General features: G+C 39.4%; 1 protein-coding gene across 1 annotated transcript in view; it reads left to right on the top strand.

The window, feature by feature from the left end:
- kdm6ba (lysine (K)-specific demethylase 6B, a) overlaps positions 1-18,381 on the top strand; it is a 92,379-nt gene that overhangs the window by 20,161 nt on the left and 53,837 nt on the right. Inside the window, exon 3 of the mRNA XM_051898664.1 lies at positions 2,231-2,327. The gene's annotated coding sequence lies outside the window, so the exon portion shown is untranslated. The remainder of the gene's footprint in view (positions 1-2,230; positions 2,328-18,381) is intronic.

The following is an 18,381-nucleotide window of genomic DNA, read 5'->3' as shown; positions in this document are numbered from 1 at the left end:
CCAGTTTCTCTATTACTCTACATAAATACACACACATTACCATAATCTTTTGTGTGTATGTTGATCCATCTGAAAACAATAACACTAGGAGGAGTGTTAAAGCTTGAAGTGGAGAGTGTGTTGATGAGATACAGTAGATTAGATCAAAGCACTCAACTCCACCCCACACCCCATCCCTCCCTCCCTCCATCTCTTCTGGCACAAGCCCAGCTCTAATACATGTATCTTATTACTGTGTGTGCCCTCCTCTTTTTCTTGTTTTCTAGTTATTATAAGCAGAGTGAACACCCACTTGAAATTTCTGTCATTAATTACTCACCCTCATATCGTTACAAACCCACAAGACCTTTGTTCATCTTCGGAACACAAATTAAGATATTTTTGATGAAATCCAATCTCCAATAGAAAGCAACGAAATTACCACATTCAAGGTCCAGAGAAGTAGTAAAGACATGGTTAAAATAGTCAATGTGACTACAGTGGTTCAACATTAATGTTATGAGGCAACGAGAATACTTGCGCAAAATAAAACAAAAATAACGGCTTTATTCAACAAATTTTCCTCTTCTCTGTCAGTCTCCTACGCAGTTGATGCAGTGAACGCAGTGCAGCACTTCCGTGTTTATGTCCGAACATCGGCTCAGTATTGGCCGGCTCCTGCGTCAGCATCACACGCATGCATCATGGTGCTCACATGAACAGTGTCGACCAATACTGAGCCGGTGTTCGGACGTAAACACGGAAGCACTGTGTTCACTGCGTCAACTGCATTTCATCAAAAATATCTTAATTTGTGTTCCGAGATGAACAAAGGTCTTGAGAGTTTGGAACGACATGAGGGTGTGTATTTAATGACAGAAATTTCATTTTTGGGTGAACTAACCCTTTAAGGACATTTTTAGTGTTTGAAGATTGAACATTATTCTGGTTCCTGTGGTTAGTTACATGAAGTGCAGCAGGCAGATAAGTTGTGGACTGAATGTGTGCATTACTGTACTGTGGGTCATTGAGTTCCTCTGTAACACCGATGCAGATCAGGTTACATAACACAGCTCAGCACTTTCCTCAAACACATACACAGAGCTCCTGCACTTTTGCAGAGGTTCGCATTTTAACGAATAGGCTAAAAATTGAAACATTCAATATAGTGGCTTTGGAAATAAAAATCCTGCCTTTTAGCTAATAGAACCAAACACATTTTTGGGTAGAGAATTTGCATGCGCATTAACTGAAAATACAGTTTTAGAGTAATTTGAGTAAAAGAAGCAACATTAATGAGACTATTGTTGTCAGAGTTTGAATTGAATGTAATTTTGAGATTTTTCAGCATCGAGGTAAATAGGAGCAGTACATATACAAAGACTATAAATATAGAAAAATGGTTCACTCCTATTAGTTATGAATGGGAGAAACTGCAACGCGCAATAGGGCAGAATATGTCCCACCTTCTAAGTAAAAGAGCCAATCGCTGATTGATAAAGTCATTGCGTCACTGCAGCTGCCGTTAGAAGCTCCGGTTCCCATAGAAACCTGAGACTTACGCTAGGACTGCACATGCGCGTCTGAAAAATAAGCTTTATTGACGCTAAGAAACAACTTTTATGAGACCGTTCATGTCACATTTTGTTGCTGATTTGAAATATATTGTTTAATTGTGAGTTCGCTAAGCAGTTTTTGAGATTTCAAGATTCCCCCATTCAAATAGATAGGACTTGGTCTTGGATGCCCGAAATAGCTGCCCAGAAGCGTTGCAAATATGGTTGCCGAGTGAACAGACTTTCCTTGAAAGGGACTTTGACATATATGCCTTTAAACAGCTTGTTACCAAGATGACGACAAGTGGACTGACTTGACTTAAAGAGACTTGTGTGGTTGTGATCTCTTATTGCTTGCCATTTATTTGTAAAAATATTGAATTTCTTTCATAAAACCTTGAAATGTCATATATAATGTGTGTGGAAACCCACAAAAAACAGTCATGCACAGACATTCTCTATAACATACTACGTGGTCCAAGGTTAAAAATATCCAATGTTGTAAAATATAGCTTTCTTTGGTCAAAGTTGGTCACACACGTGCGGACTTGAGCCTGTACTAACATACAGTATCTTGACGTGTACAGAGAGACACAGATGAATACTTTCTCTGTTATTTTTAGACTTTCTTGTTTTGTCCTGAAGAGCAGAAACACATAATGCATCTCGCTCTCTCTCTCTGCTCCTCCTCCCAGACTCACTCACTGCTTTGGAAAGAAAAATGAGATGGCAGAAGAGAGACAGAGAGAATACGACAGGAAGAGGAAGAGAAGAGGGAGAAGAGGTCCACAGGTGAGACAGGATGCCAATTATCAACTGTGCGAGTGAAGAATGTGCAGGTGTGTGTGTGTATGTGTGTGTGTGTGTGTGTGTGTTTCATTGCATGTGGATGAAACTAAGTGACAGTTTAAGAGAATAAAATCTACTTTCATTTCTCACTCAAAATACAGTTTGATTGACAGACACTATGACAGCATGACAGCACTCAGGAGTAATGCTCTGCCATACAAAACAGACAGACACAAACCAGACAGACAGACAGATAGATAGATGGATGGATGGGCAGATAGATAAGACAAAAAACTATGTTGTTTTTCTGGAGCTCTTGCTGGACTTTATTTAATTCAATGTGCCAATGTTACAAACTCCAGAAAAGTGACTGAGTCTTAATGTAATCTCACTCTCTGCATCACTGAGACTGTTTTTGTTTCTCTCAGTGAGTGTTGGTGCACTGACTGCTGTGGCAGGCCATTATTTAACTTCTTTGCTCATCTTATTGCGTCTCACAGAGCAAGAGAGAGATGAAGAGAGTGAAAATGTGTGTCTAAAGCCGGAAAGGGGAAAAGATGGAATAGTGTGTGTGTGTGTGTGTGTGTGTGTGCGCCTGTGTGTAATAAAGGTCTGTGAAGGACGGGGTCCCTGTAGTTGAGAGCAAATTGACTGGAGGCATGTGAATTACAGAAGACAGGCTACGTGTGTAACGTTTCTTTCATCTGTCTGCTCTCACATTCCCTCCTTTTCTCAGGTGACTGATTCCACCCCCCTCATTTTTTTCCATAAAACTGTCTGAGATTCATTCTGCCTCTCTTTGTCTGGCTCTTTGTTCAACAGTAGCTGAAGTATAGGATTGTGGAGAGAATGTTCTGTCTCCATCTTTCTCGTTTGTATGACACATTCTGCATCAGTATGTGTGAAAGGCAGATGTTCTTCCAGGTTGGTTGTGGAGGACGCTCTCTCTTGTGTGGAGAGTTCTTTTGAGTCCTTGAGCTCAGAACTGTTGGATTTCTCTCTCAGCTGCTGTTCCATCAGGAATATGTGACACACAGACTGCAGCTACTGCATATAACAGCCACAACACAAAGAATCAAAAACCAGAGCACTTTTAGTTGTGGGGTCTAATCCCAGTGGAAAATGTTATTGCTCAGAGGTTGCTCTTTCATTGTTCAGTAGATTTAGTGCAGTTCTTGGTGATGTTTTCATTGGGTGATGTTAGTTCACCCATTCTGCCATCATTTGCTCACCCTCATGTCACTTGATTAGTAAATGATCACGATATGGCAAGTTTGAATGTGTAGTCTTTGATGTTTCTCCTAAAGTTCTAGGACTAATAAAAAATATTATGAATGCAAAATTAAAATAATTATTTTAATTTTATAGGTGAAAAGTCTGTACTTTTTGTCTAAATAAATTAAAAATAAACATTAGAACTAAAATCAGTAATTTTAAATGCCACAAATTTGGGATCACAACACTACACACTACCTTTCATAAGTTGGGGGTCGGTAAGATTTTTTTTTTAATGTTTTTGAAAATGTTATTGATTTGGTGCTCAAGTAACATTTCTCATTATTATCAATGTGGTAAACAGTTCCTTAGAGGTTTTGTGGAAACCATGATACTTTGTTTTCAGATTTCTTTGATAATTAGAAAGTTCAAAACAACAACACAGTTCGTATGATGTGGGAAGAAGGAGGCGGGAACCGGCAAACATTCAAACAATAAACTTTAATAAAATAAACAAAGAACAAAACGAAAGTAATTCCGGCAGACCCTCGCGGACATCTGCCGGCCACACAAACATAATAAAACAAAATAAAGTCCAGGCCTGGTCCTCTCTCGTCCTTCACTGTCGTCGCTCCTCCTTTTATGCTTCCGGAGCTCCTCCGTGAGAGACTCAAGGCCGGTGCGCCTCACAGGTGGAGCTCGTTAACTCTCGCGTCACCGGCCTCGCGCCGTTCCCTCACGGCTCTCGCCCGCCCTGCTCGTCACAAACAGCATTTATTTGAAATAGATTTTTTTACTGTGACTTTCGATCAATTTATTGCATCCTCCTTGCTAAATAAAAGTTTTTCTGTCATGACAACTCTCGGAATGTTTGGCATGGTAATGGATATGACAATGATAATATGTTTGGTCTTGGCGGAATAGATCTGCTTTGCTGCTGCTGCGTACTTGCTACTGCCAATACATACACAACACGCTGCTGTGAGTAAGTGAGACATGCTGCTGCTGTACAATATAGGATACATGAATTACCCATAGCCGATTTATACAGGTGGAGCTGGGGAAGGTGGAGGGTTTCTGAAAGTGTGCTGCAAACTGCTACAGTAAAAGCTGATCAAGTATTTGAAAGTTAAACTGCAAACTCATTGGCTACTGATACAGTCAGCTGTGCCAACCCTCTACGGACACACTGAAGCTTCGGTCACCATTGGCTAGTATTTTTTTTTATTACTCGCCAGACTTTTTACATGTAATGTAAGAACAATGCAAGTGAAAAAAAATTACATAAATATAATATAAAATATACATTTCTATTAAAGTAAAGTAAACAGTCTGTAATAAAATAAGGTCAAATAAACTATAAGCAATAGCACACATAAACAATAGAAAAGATGGCAATTAAATAAACAGTGCTTTTCAGGTTTTTCAGGTACAGAAATTGAATAATCACATGTAAAATAGCACTGCATAGTCTTCACAGTATAAATTAAATATAGATTAATCCTTATTAAAGTTACAAAAGTTGTTTTTTTATTGTTGTTTTTTTGCAGTGAGTCTGTTACTTGATTAACATTAAAAACACAGACAGCAGGAATATTAGGCTGTTGTCACTTTAAGACTAATGCACGGATCCAATATACTGTTACACACGCGTTTACTTTCTCAACTGGTTTACACTCACTGAAGACATAACCGACTATTTTTACTAGGATACTCGCCAAGACAGACATTTTGACATAATTTTGTGTGAAATTGTCCGTTCAAGCGCAAGACGTGAAAGAGAGCTCAATTTAGTATTCGCGTGCTGTCAGACGCAGCTTTCTGCGTGAGTTATCTTTTGCATCTTCCTGCACTTAAATGTTTAAATTGGCAAGGCAAATAATAAACTCTCATGACAACGCAGGACTGGTCATACAATTTACTAGCCATTGGCTAATAAAAGACATTTTTAATCGCCTCTCATGAAATTTGGCCACATATGCGACTGATTTACTCGCAATGTAGAGGGTTGTGTGCCCTATATAAAACGATGTGATTTCAAGCAGATTGAGTTAAGGACCTATCAGCCTGCGCCATCTAGAGTTTCTTCACAGAACTTTGTATTAAATCATACTGACTCTAAAATTTTGAACGGTTGTACTAGTGAACAGTTTGAAAAATAAAGATTACATTTTACAATGTTTGAGAAAAGATTACATTTAACAATGTTATTAAATTAGATTAGATAACTTTAAGTGAGCATAAGATGTCGACGAAGGCAATCTAAATGTAAAAATAGGGGAAATGAGTGTTATCTATCAGTCCTATTACCGATGTGGTACAAAATGTATTGTGCATCTCAAAAAATAGAATAAAAAATAGGCAATTGTTGTCTTGCAGTAAAAGTATAGAGCTATAAAATTAATGTGGATGCCGTTTCTCTGATAATTTTTATTTCTAATAAAAAATAAGTTCTCTGAATTTTAGATTGCAGATTTTGGCACCTGGGAACAGTTTGTAATGTTGCTTAGATCTCATCTAAAGGTTTGGAGATGATGCATGTGAGAATCCTGGGGTGTATCAATTTTTCCTCTCTATTTAATCTCATTGCTTTCTAGGAGAAACAGTTGAGAGATTTACCTACAAATGGGATGGATTATGGATTTTAAAAAGATTTTTTGGTTCCTTTACCCCTCTGTTAGACTAAAGCCGGGTGCAAACTGTGCGATTTATAATAGTCCTTTACGATTGTTGCCTGTCAGACTGTAAGTTCATGATCCTCATGTCACACTGTGGGATCTCAGCTGTCATTTATGTCAGACTGTACGACAGTCAAGACGCGTTAAAAACGGACGCGCTCATGAAAACTTGTCCGGAGTTTTACATCATCAACCCATACACGTTCGATGACAGTGAGCTGCATGTGGGACTGAAATGGTGGCTAACAAAGAAATCTCGTTAATTTTGATAATGGCTTGTCTTGAAAAACGAAGACAATTTGACATTCGTCGTAGGAGAAATCACACTGCAGGACTGTGCGCCAAATCTTCTGACACTGACAGAATTTCGTCAGAGGTAAAATTTGATCGCAACGGTCATTAATCGGCTGTCGGTGAACATGTCAAACTAGCAATCAAAGACTACAGATTTTTACCTAGGATTATAGGAATCTTTTAGGATTCTCAAAATTTGTCTTGGGTGCCCAAATCGTGGCCAAAATCGCACAGTGTGCACCAGCCTTTAAATGAACTGCAATGCAGAGAGTTTTAAATTAAATTAAATTGTGTGTGTGTGTGTGTGCAGGTGTTTTTGTGACATATCAGGACACCAATTTGTATAATGACATGGGTATGACATAGGTATTACAAGGAGAGGGTGACTTATGAGGACATTACCCCATGTCCCCATTTTTCAAAAGGCTTATAAATCATACAGAATGAGTTTTTTTGAGAAAGTAAAAATGTGCACAGTTTCCTGTGATGGGTAGTTTTAGGAGTACCCTACACCTAAACCTACCCATCACAGGAAACTGTGCACATTTTTACTGTAGGGCGATAGAAAATACGGTTTGTACAGTATAAAAACCATTACACCTATGGAATGTCCCCACAATTCACAAAAACAAACGTGTGTGTGTGTGTGTGTGTGTGTGTTGGAACACCTGCCAGCTGTTACCAGGTGAGTAAGTGGAGTATATTTATGTGAGTGTTTGTGTGTGTGTGTGTGTGTGTGGTTTAGTGTCAACGTACTGTGTCTGTCTGCTAGTCCCAGTGGGGGAAGAGAGTATTGTGTGTGTGGTTTAAAGAGCGAGAGAGGCTCACTGGGTAAAATATACAATGTGCACGATGAAAGCACTTTCTTTTCCTTCCTTTCAAACTGTCACCAGATTACTTCACTTTCACATGTAAACACAGAAGTATCTCTCTTTCTGTCTGTTTCATTTGTGATATGCTGCTGACCGCGGCACATATAGAGGTCTCAAACACTCCCACACACTTACCTGGGATACTGTAACCATTAATCACACACATAGACTCTGCCTGGAACTGGATCGAGTCTTTTGTAACTGTTTTATCTACAAAAGTTTTAACCTACACACCTCCTCATGTAGAGCCCCTTCTCTACATTTCTTCAGTGTGTGTGGGTGTTTCGCCTGTGTGCATTTGTGCGCATATGTGCACTGTCTGTTTGGCCAGCAGATACAGAGAGACATATAGAAGTATAAACCCTTGAATTATACAATCAGACATAATATAACCTACAGCATATTCTATGAACTTTTCTCTTTCTACCCTTTGTGTTGTTTACATTTGCTGTGTGTTTGGATGTATCTTGTACTCTATTGGTAGCTGGGTTCGTTTCTATTGGTTATTTACTTAGGGCATTTTTACTGATCAGATAGCTATCCAATTACTGTCACGTGACCTACCAGCGTCAATTGTGTCGCTTCACTGGCATTCATAAATCCTCTCTCATGGCCTCATGGGATAGTAAAGTGTCTAGCGAATAGCCTACGGAAGTAGTAGGTCATCCGGGGACTTTTCGCACACTGTTTTTCAAACACTGTATTCGAACATACTACTCTGTTAGCATACTGTTTTCTGCACACCATATAGTAGGGAAGTATTTGATTTCGGACGCAGCACTAGATTGTAGTGTTGTCAAAAGTACCGACTTCGATACTAAGTCGGTACTGAAATTTTAAAAATGTGAGCGCTGTTGAGCGGATTCGTAAACAGTGTCTATCCGTGTGTTTTCAAACGCTCCCGTACGCGATCATTGTAGCCAATCACAGACATATATGTTGAGTGCGTGAACACAATAGCCAATCAGAAATGTTTACGAAACCTGCTCACATTTTTAAAAGCGTCACATTTTTAAAATTTCAGTACCGACTTGGTATCGAAGTCGGAACTTTTGACAACACTATTGTCGTTTGAGTTTAGTTAGCTTAGTTCTTTATCCAGATGTCATTAATAATAACTTCATTAACTGCATTCAGGGCTACAGGGGTCGCGTGGGAGGAGTTTGCTTTGTCAGAGACTCTTAAGGGGTCATGAGGGATTTGGGGGTGGGGAGCGGATGAGGAGACACCCCATGAGGTATAGAACATCTTGAAAAGGCAGTTGTAGGAGAGTAAAATGTTTGTCAAGAAGTGGAATCATTGTTAGTTTGTATCTGCAGTAGAAAACTTATTATGGTGGAATGTAGGGAACATGACAAAATGCACGTAAGTATCCATCTCTTGTTTCTCTTCTTTTAACACACACTCATGGCTCTTGTTTTTACTGATAGCATGCAGGTGTGCCATCAATTACACACTTTCCTTCTATCTTAGCACACGCCCCACTGTCTCGCTCTCTCTCTCTCTCTCTCCCCTGTCTGTCTCTCTGTCCCCTGTGTTGGTGGTGTCTGGGGGTAAAGGCCCTATTAGTGCCTCTGTCTGGAGCCTGGAGAAACTCTATACCCGACAGAGACGGAGAGACAGAGCAGGAGAAAAGGGGGGAAATGGGGTAACTTGATCTCTTTGGTTTGTCTATTCAATACAGAGGTCACTTGCCCAGGCACGAAGCATTAATCCTTGCACACACACACACGCATGGACTCATAAACACTCATTTGTCCTAAAATCCCAGAGCAGTAACATGCAATGTGATGATGTAATTCCAAGCAACAGTACACGGATACTATTGGCGCTGCCATCATGAAAATGGTGCCTATGGAATTATGGGCGGCTTCTGTCAAAGGAAAAAATGGCTACTGGCTGTTATACCCTCCGGCACAAAGATATTGTGATGGAGAGAGTGAGAGAAAAAGACAGAAATGGAAGGACAGGCAGACTAACAGTGTTTCAATTGAAATCAAGGAATCTGTCTTCAGGCACTGAACTTAGTGTCCACTTCTCGTTTTGAGCTTTTGACTTTTGGTTATAAGTCAAGAATGACATACTGGCCATTTTATTTATTATTCACTATTATTTATTTGAATTTAAGTAGTATTTTGGGCATTTTGACACTTTTGCGAGAGCATCTTAGCTAAAAGTGCCTAGAATATATATGCGCTAACCACTAGACCAGGGATTATTTATCTGTCCTTTTCTAGGAAATGACAAATTTTCACTAACAAAAAAGTATCAGTAAAATTTAACAAAGCATTTTTTTTTTCTTTATGGTAATTGTTCCTGTATCTCAACTGGTAGAGCATCGTATTAGAAAAGTCATGGGCTGGATTCCCAGGGAATGTGTAGCTAGGTACACTGCAAGTCATTCTTGAGAGGGAAAGTGTCAGTCACATACGCTGGTGTATTCTTTGAAATGCTTTGGAGTACCATGTAAATACCATTGTACGTGTGGTAATCATTCAGTGCCATGGTTTAATTATCACTGACTGTACCATGGCACAGTAACAGTGCTTTTCATTGGAGAGCATAGTTACAATCAGAAGGCCACTTCAGCTTGGGCTTGTACAGTGAGCAGTTGTCTTCAGGATTAATTAATTGCCTGCTTTTAGCAAGCAGATGTCTGTGTGAGTGTGTGTTGTTTTTCTTTTTGTGTTTATGTGAAGTGTTCATAGTAGGGTTGGGTGATACATTAAATATTCATGATTTATTTGCGATAGTTTTACTGGAGATGTAAAAATAAAATAAAAAATGAGCAACATTGTGAATATCTTATTTGGTCATTAAAGTTGCAGATTGGTTTCCGAGATAAAGCGAGTAGTATTCGCCTGGTCATGTGATCTCTGTATGCCAACAGCCATAAGGTGGCACAGGCCCTGACCCAAATGGAACCCTAAGTCCTCACAATCTTCCTCTGAGTCCACACATTTGTGACGTAATGGCGCTTTGACTGTCGGGTAGAAGTCTGCTGCAGAGCTCGCTTTAGTGCAGGTCTCTGCAAAATGGTGCATTTCAGCAATAAAGAGGGCGCTCACGGGCACCCTTCTGAAACCTAAAATGACCAACGGGACACCCTACACATGGACTTAACGGACATGCGCATACAGCAGCTATTTTATGTCCGCAAGACCGTAAGTGCAGAGTGTGCCATTTGGGACAGGGCCTATAGTCAGTGGGGGAAAAAACATTATATTACATTATATTAAAGTGTTTTAGTAAAATTTATCATATAAATGTTTATTTTTATCACCTTGTATTATTATATCAGTACATATAATGCAGCCTGCTCACAATGACATCGATGTGTAACGGCACACAGGGCACAAGCTGATTTGTTCCTGTTGCATCTGCAGCCAATGAGCTTGCTGCTTAACTTTTAAATAGTTGGTCAGTGTTTTCTGTAGCAGATTGCAGCAGGCTTTCAAACTTCCTCTGATACCCTCCACCTTCCCCAGCTCCACCTGTATAGATCTGCTATGGGTAATTTGCTATATGCTATTGTGCTGCAGTAGTATGTCTTACATACTCACATCAGCGTGGCGTGTATGTATTGGCAGTAGCAGCAGCAGCAATAATCAAGAGCTGCAGCAGAATAGCAGATCCATTCCACCAAGACCAATACATTAACATTGCCATATCCATTACCATGCTAAACTCTTCCAGGAGTTGTCATAATAGAAATACTTTTAAGCCATTTCAGAACAAATACATAAATAGATTGTTCAAGATGTTAAGTATCATCAATGGCTGAAAAATATCAAGATACATTTTCTTAACTTTATTACCCAGTTGCATGCTATTGTATTGTGCCAGTGCTGCTGGGCAGCGTTTCTGCCTTGCGTGGCCTGGTGATCCCCTTTTAGCCGGGGGTTTTCCTGCACGCACGGCCCCTGCGTGTGGCCTGGCCTTGGGCCAGGGCTGCAGCCTGCTCTGCCTGTGTCAGAGTCCCCGGAGGCCTGAAAGGACAAAGCTGGTCTCCATCCAGCTCTCTTAACCCCCAACGCTGGCACTGCACAAGCTTTATCTGTGCCTCTCGCTCTCACTCTGATATCATTTCACTTTGACGGCCTGCTCTATATCTGTGGCTCGCACAACCCTCCACACGCACTCTGTTTTGCACAAACTGCAGCTGCAGTGGCCGCTGTGTGGCAGTGTGTGTGTCTCGCGCTGTGTGTGGCCTCACATCAAACTCCTAAGTATTTTGGTTAATGAATTCTTTGCCCTCACTGTATGCCCGTCTGAGTGGTACCAGCATCTAAGCTCCAGTACCGCTCTGTGCACCACCCACAGCGAGCCCCAGAGAGAGAGAGAGAGAGTCTGGGAGCTCAGGGTGGTTCTGGTCATGTGTGGTCTTCCATAGTGTTTTAATTAGGTTCTTCTCACTCAGATGGATCATTACCTATAATGAGTCTAAACCACAGAAACACACATACACATTTGTAAAGAACACATGTATACGCGTCTACACAAAAAGACGTTTTTATGGAGAAATGCACCTTAAAATTCTTCTGTTTATATGTATATACACATCTGTGCTGAGCTATTTGAAACATTTCAGTAGTTTACATTCCCTTTGTTACCATGTACAGAACTGTTCAAAAGTTTGAGGTCAGTAAGATTTTTAGTAAGAATGTAATATTTTTATGCAGTGTATTAGCATAAGTGATTGTTACAAAAGATCTTTTTCAAATAAATGATGTTCTTTACATAAACAAACTTTATATTAATCAAAAAATGTATCATGGTTTCCATAAATTAAACAGCTCAACATTTATAATAATAAGAAATGTTTCTTGAGCACCAAATCAGCAAATTAGAATGGGTCATGTGACACTGATGATGAAAAGAGACTTCTTTCAAAAACATATCTTACGACCCCAAACTTTTCAACTGTAGTGTAAATTTTGACTCTTTCTGTCATCAGTATCACAGTTACTGTAGTATCAGTGTTTACATCTACAACAAAATTCTCTTAGCTATCAAAAACCAGCTCATTATGAAAACCTGACGATGCAAGAAAACTTCATTTATGTGACAAGTCGTCACACTGAATAAGCAAGCAGAACTGTGGAAAAGGCGTTTACATGCATAGCGAAATCGGGGCAGTAACATGACCTTACACGTCTGAGTGAGTGTCAAGTTTGTGTGTGTGTGTCTGTCTGTCTGCGTACAAAAACTTTTAAGACACCCTAAACCCTCATGACCTCTGCGTCCAGACGTTCTCCCTTCCCCCCTGGCAGTGAAACCCCCCATCCGCATTCAACACAACATCACATAACTACACACACACAGATTCCATCAGTCACCATCCCTCCTCTCTCACTCAACACATATTTAGAAAACACTCATGCTTTATCTGTGTGTAACTTGATGACTTTTACTACACATTATCTGCAGTTGTGTGTGTTTTAAAATAAAGCAGTAAGCTGTGCACTGCAGTAATTTTGCCAAAATGAAGGAATAGGGTCGTCACAATACCAGAATTTCAGTAGTTAATACCAAAACCAGTGAAATTTCACAATATCAGTTTTATTGTATGTTTTTAAACACATTCCTTTATGTCAAATCAAATAAACAATGGTATCTTGATTAGGACAGGGTATTGACACAAATTTCTCAATTCGATTCAATTTTGATTCACAAGATTTCAATTAGATTCAATTCCAATTTCGATTCGATATAGTACAGTACATGGAAAATATTCGCAAGGAAACAAATATTTCTCAACTTATACTGTAAACTATACAGGGAACCCCAGTTGGTACATTACTATAATATTACAGGTTAAAATTAGCTGATTTGTATAGGCTACTTGCAATAAAATTACAGTTTTTATGATAACTTTTTAATGACAACAAGGAATGGTTTCTACCCTTTTTTCTAGCTAACTATCAAATTTATGGACACTAAATGGTTTTTCTGAGATAAATGTAACATTGTGACATGTTGTTTACAAGCTGTTTTATTGACATTTTTCTGTGGTTGAAACACTAAGCAATTACATGATACAGATTTCGGTAGTTGTACTGTATCTTTCAACAAACCTTCTGATGTTCATTCATGTTTATTTTGTTCTGTAACTAGTAGTGAAGCAGAAGAGATGATCAGTTCACGTGCGCTCTGCGCTTCCGCTTTGCTTGAACTGAGGCTGAGGCGCTACAGCGATCTGTCACGCCACATAAAAGAGTGCCAAAACGGTATTTATTGTTTGAATTTCGTAATAAAATTGACAGAATTTGAAAGCTAATCAATCAACTAATCAAAAGTAACAAAGCACGAAGCTTATTGCGATTTTTTCTTTTTTATGGGAGGCACTACAAAATTTGTTAATCATCAACTGAAAACGGCTAAAAGATCAATTTTTGGAATTTACGATATCGGTTCATCAAAATGAGAATCGATTAAAATCGATATTTTTAACCCAGCCGTAATCTTGCTTTAAAGTATTTTTTATTAATATAGCTTAAAGTATAAGTTTTACTATAGGTTTTCAAGTAATAATTCATATGTTTTCAAGTAATAATTCAAGTTAATTGATAAATATGTTAAGACCAGTGAGTCGTTTTCTCTTTTTTTTTCTTCATTCAAGGCAAACCAACTGTTTTAATGCCTTGCAAAGACGAGCATTTTGACCTTGAAGTGTATTTGACTAATCACACCTGCACTATTCACTACAATTAAGAAAAGTACATGTATACTTCATTACTTTTAGAAAGTGGCATTTCTATAGCCCAAACAGTAGAGCATGGCACTGTTAAACTGTATACCTTGAATGCAACGTAAGTCGCTTTGGATAAAAGCATCTGCCAAATGCATAAATGTAAATGTATTCATCATCTTTATTTGTTAACTTCACTCTTGTGAGTGGTGCTGCACTTCTGGATCCTGTGTGGAACTTCTGAAACACGTGAAATGATTGTGTTAATATGTGGACGTGCACGAGAGAGCACTGGCGGCCACCACAGTTTTACTGATCAGAGCACTTGGAAAATGCTGCATGGACTCTTTTGGGTGCTTTATTAAGTGTTAAAGTGAGTCATGATGCACTGCTATTGTAATGACTCCATCCAACTGGATATTCATGTAGTTTTTCCCTTTTTGTTTTTAGTCATTCGGGTTTGGAACGACATAAGGGTGAGTAATCGATGACAATTTTCTTTTTTGGATGAACTATCTTGTTCAGTAGAGAACACTCTGATCATTTAGCAGCATCACATGTGTGTGTGAGTAACTGAAATAACAGGGGATTTGAATTTCAAGATAAAAGCCAAAGAAAAAGAAACTTCTTAAACTTCAGAGCCTGTCTGTTTCTCTCACATTCAATCCCTGGAGTCAGACAGGAGCGGGATGGGGGTGGGGATTAGACAAGCCGACGCCCCTTCAACCATAGGTGCCCACAGTGGGAGGGACACATATGTCTCTGTCTAATAGGTGGGCTGTGACAGAGACACCACAGTGTTTTTCAGTAGTTTGATGGATGTGACCTGAAGTGACTCAGTCTGTGGTCAGTGTTTTTGTGGTTGTGTCTCTCTTCCGCTCTATTTTTATATTTTTGGCAGGCCTTTGAACCCAAAAGGTGACTCACTCTCTTTCTATGGTCCAAAACCTGTGTGTGTGCAGTGAAGACAGAAGCGAGGGAGTTGAACACACAACCTTGCACACATTTGTAAACATCAGCCATAAATATGCATCCATGCACACAAAAACTCCCTGAACCCGAAAGGAAAGTCTGCGAGACTCACGTGCTGAGGCATATACAGACCCAGCTGCATGTGGTTTGTGTTTGTGTATTTGACCCTTTTTCCCTTCCTCTCTCTTTTTCCCTGTCCCTCATTCTCTTTGGACTTGTTGCCTTTCCTTTCCCAAATTCCAGCAGCTATCAAAGCACTGACTGAACATCCCAACACACACACACACACACACACACACACACATTGTACATTCAGAGCAGTTCACATACTAACTCTTTTGTATGTGAGCTAAGAGAATCCAGATGCACGTGCCTGTTCACCTCTGTGTGTGTTTTGTCTAAGTGTGAGTGGTCTGTAGCTGACTCAGCTGATAGTGAGCACTTAATAGGGTCTGTAGGCTTTATTAAGCCCCGGGTAAACTTCGGCCGTCCGCGTTCGCGCACCGTCCGCATGACGTAAATTTCGTCCGGGCGCGGAAAGTGAAGTATACCCGGGGCTTTAGGTCTTTTGGCTTTCTGGGCTCACATTCAGACCCTGCTTTTAGGAGCAAGAACACTGAACAGTGTCCGTGTAGTTACTGTGTCATGGACCTGTCATAGAGCAAAACATGGTGTTATTTAATATTATTAATTATATTTATTAACCAACCTACTAAAATCCTCTGTTTAAAGCTGGTATTCTTCTAGTGTGAGCCGGTGTCAGTGGTCAGTGCTAAGCACAGGTGTAAAAAGGGTTCAAAACATAATTTGCATTAACATCAACCGTATACAGTAGGTTACCGTATATAGTCATGACATTAGAGACCCCTCCTGTTTGAAAACCTTGAGAGTTGGTCACATTGTAGATGCATGTTAGTAGCAGAGGTAAACAGCAATGTGTCTCCGTTTACCACTTGTGACCGGATCACATGAGACGGATGTTAATACCAGGTGTAAACAGGGCCAAGGTCTCACACACACATACTGTACAAGCAATAAATGTGTGTGTGAATCTGTCTGTTATTTGTCACATACACATAGTGCATGGAAAAGATGGACAGAGGTACTCAAATTATTGAATGTGAGAGCATATTAATTGCATCTTTTTTTGCATGTTTATCTGTAGGGCTGCCCCCTAATAGTCGACGAGAAGAGGTTTAGTCGACCAAAATTGGTATTAGTCACTTAGTCGCAGAAAAAAAACAGGAAGTGGCAAAATCACGCAGTCTGTGACGGATGGATCGTTAACGGCCGGACATTCAAACGTTTGCGTAAGCCACAAATATGGCTTATCACTTGAAACATAGTAGTAGCGAATTATCTTCTTTACGTGGGTTGTGCATCGGCACGGCTCCTCGGTGTGGATGAATCTAACGTTTTGAGGAGAATGTTTGAGGAGAATGTTTGGCTATCAGTCACCGCACCGGTGGATACTGTACTTTGGAATCACAGATTGTAGTCTTGGAAGTATGACCAAAATAAGAATTTTCACTGGAAAATGTCATCTGAACAAGTAAAAAATCTGCCACTTTTGTTCTGACCAACTGAGAAAAAAAGCATTACAATAAATCACGCTACCAATGGTTATTAAATCTAATGTCGTGTCAAACGGTGCAAATTATTATTATTGTAATACTTTGTTCACAAAAAGTTAACAACTAGGGCTGCACAATATATCATTTTAGCATTGAAATCGCGATGCGCGCATCCATGATAGTCACATCCCAGGATGTGCGATGTCTATTAGGGATCGTTAATCCGTACGGACCAGACACTACGGTTCAAAACGCAGGTGATTCTCTGATTAATTGCAAAGTTTGACCATCATACAATGAAAGTTAATAATTTGAATGTGTTTTAGGTCCTGTCAGTTTTAACATTCAAGCGATTTTTAAACCATTTGAGCGCATGAAGATGCGAAACAGAACTCAATTCTGAATGTGCGGCTGTTTTATGTGCACACACACAGAGCCGCACAGATTCACGTGAACACCGTATGCCATTCTCTTCCGCATCTATTTGTGCCTTAACGGACACAGTTAAAATTAGTTAAAATACACTGTTAAAATACACGTAAAAGATCGACTATCCTCGTAAACACAATTGATTATGACTTAGGTGAACGAAACAATTGAGAAAGAAACCCGGATGTGTAACAGTATTTTTGGGTCTGCGCCGCAGGTTCGGTCTTAAAGTGACATTTGTATCTTTGTTCTATTATAATTATCTATGCTTGTAATTTGTTCATTATTTTCTATGTGTATTCACTCACCTACACATTTACCCCAATCATCCTGGAATGATTAATTCTTTCCAAATAGAGCTATTTAAGCCACCTGGTGAATTTTTCTCATATTGCAATATATATCACAGAAAAACAAAATATCGCAATCTCAGTTTTTTCCAATATTGTGCAGCCCTATTAACAACATCAGCATTACGTGGCTACGTGTATTTAGTGTGTATTAGCGTTACCTGTAGATTTCCATATCTGTACAGTCTAATCTCTAACGTTAATTTGTCATACCATACAATCCGCAATCAAAATGATGTTTAATTATTGCAGGTGCTGTGAGAAAATGCTATAAATGATCCGTCACCTGCAGCATCCTCACATGATATAACCTATTATCTGGGACTTGTTCTTCATGTAAACAGATGTGACGTAATGACGCAAAGACGAACGGCTGCATGCTCAAATTTCCAGTGGAAACCCACCAGTACCACTCGAATTATAAAACATTATTACAAGCTTACCGTTGTGAATCAGGCTAAGGTAAGGAGGTGGTTTTGAACACTGGCTGGTTATGTACTGAAAGTCTTAATGCACAGATCCGATCTTTTGACAAAAAAAATCGGATCTCGTGCGGATTTTTGTGTTTACACAAGTGCAACAAATTCTGATCTGTGTCAGATGTGAGCAAAAAATCTGATTGTTTGTGCCAGTGTAAACGCAGCCTACTTGCCTCACAGACATGAGAAATATATCTATGGAAAGCTTGAAATGTCTAAAGTTGAAATTGAAATTTAAAAATTCTGGCTGAAAATAAATGTGTGTGTGTGTGTGTGGTCCTGGTAAACTCTACGTTATGGTGACGAAATGTCCCCACAAAGATGGCAATAACAGAAATCTTTGTCCTTGTGGGGACATTTTTGGTCATTAATCATACTAAGTAATGTTTTTTGAAAATGTAAAAATGCTGAAAGTTTGTCTATGTCTATGGAACGTCCCCATAAAACATGCAAACCCAACATGTGAGTAAGTGTGTATTTAAAGAACACACGCACACCTGTTT

Source organism: Ctenopharyngodon idella, chromosome 7, assembly GCF_019924925.1.
Source record: "Ctenopharyngodon idella isolate HZGC_01 chromosome 7, HZGC01, whole genome shotgun sequence".
In the NCBI taxonomy this organism is placed as follows: Eukaryota; Metazoa; Chordata; class Actinopteri; order Cypriniformes; family Xenocyprididae; genus Ctenopharyngodon; species Ctenopharyngodon idella.
Note: the sequence above shows the minus strand (reverse complement) of the source record. Positions and strands in the feature narration are given on the sequence as shown.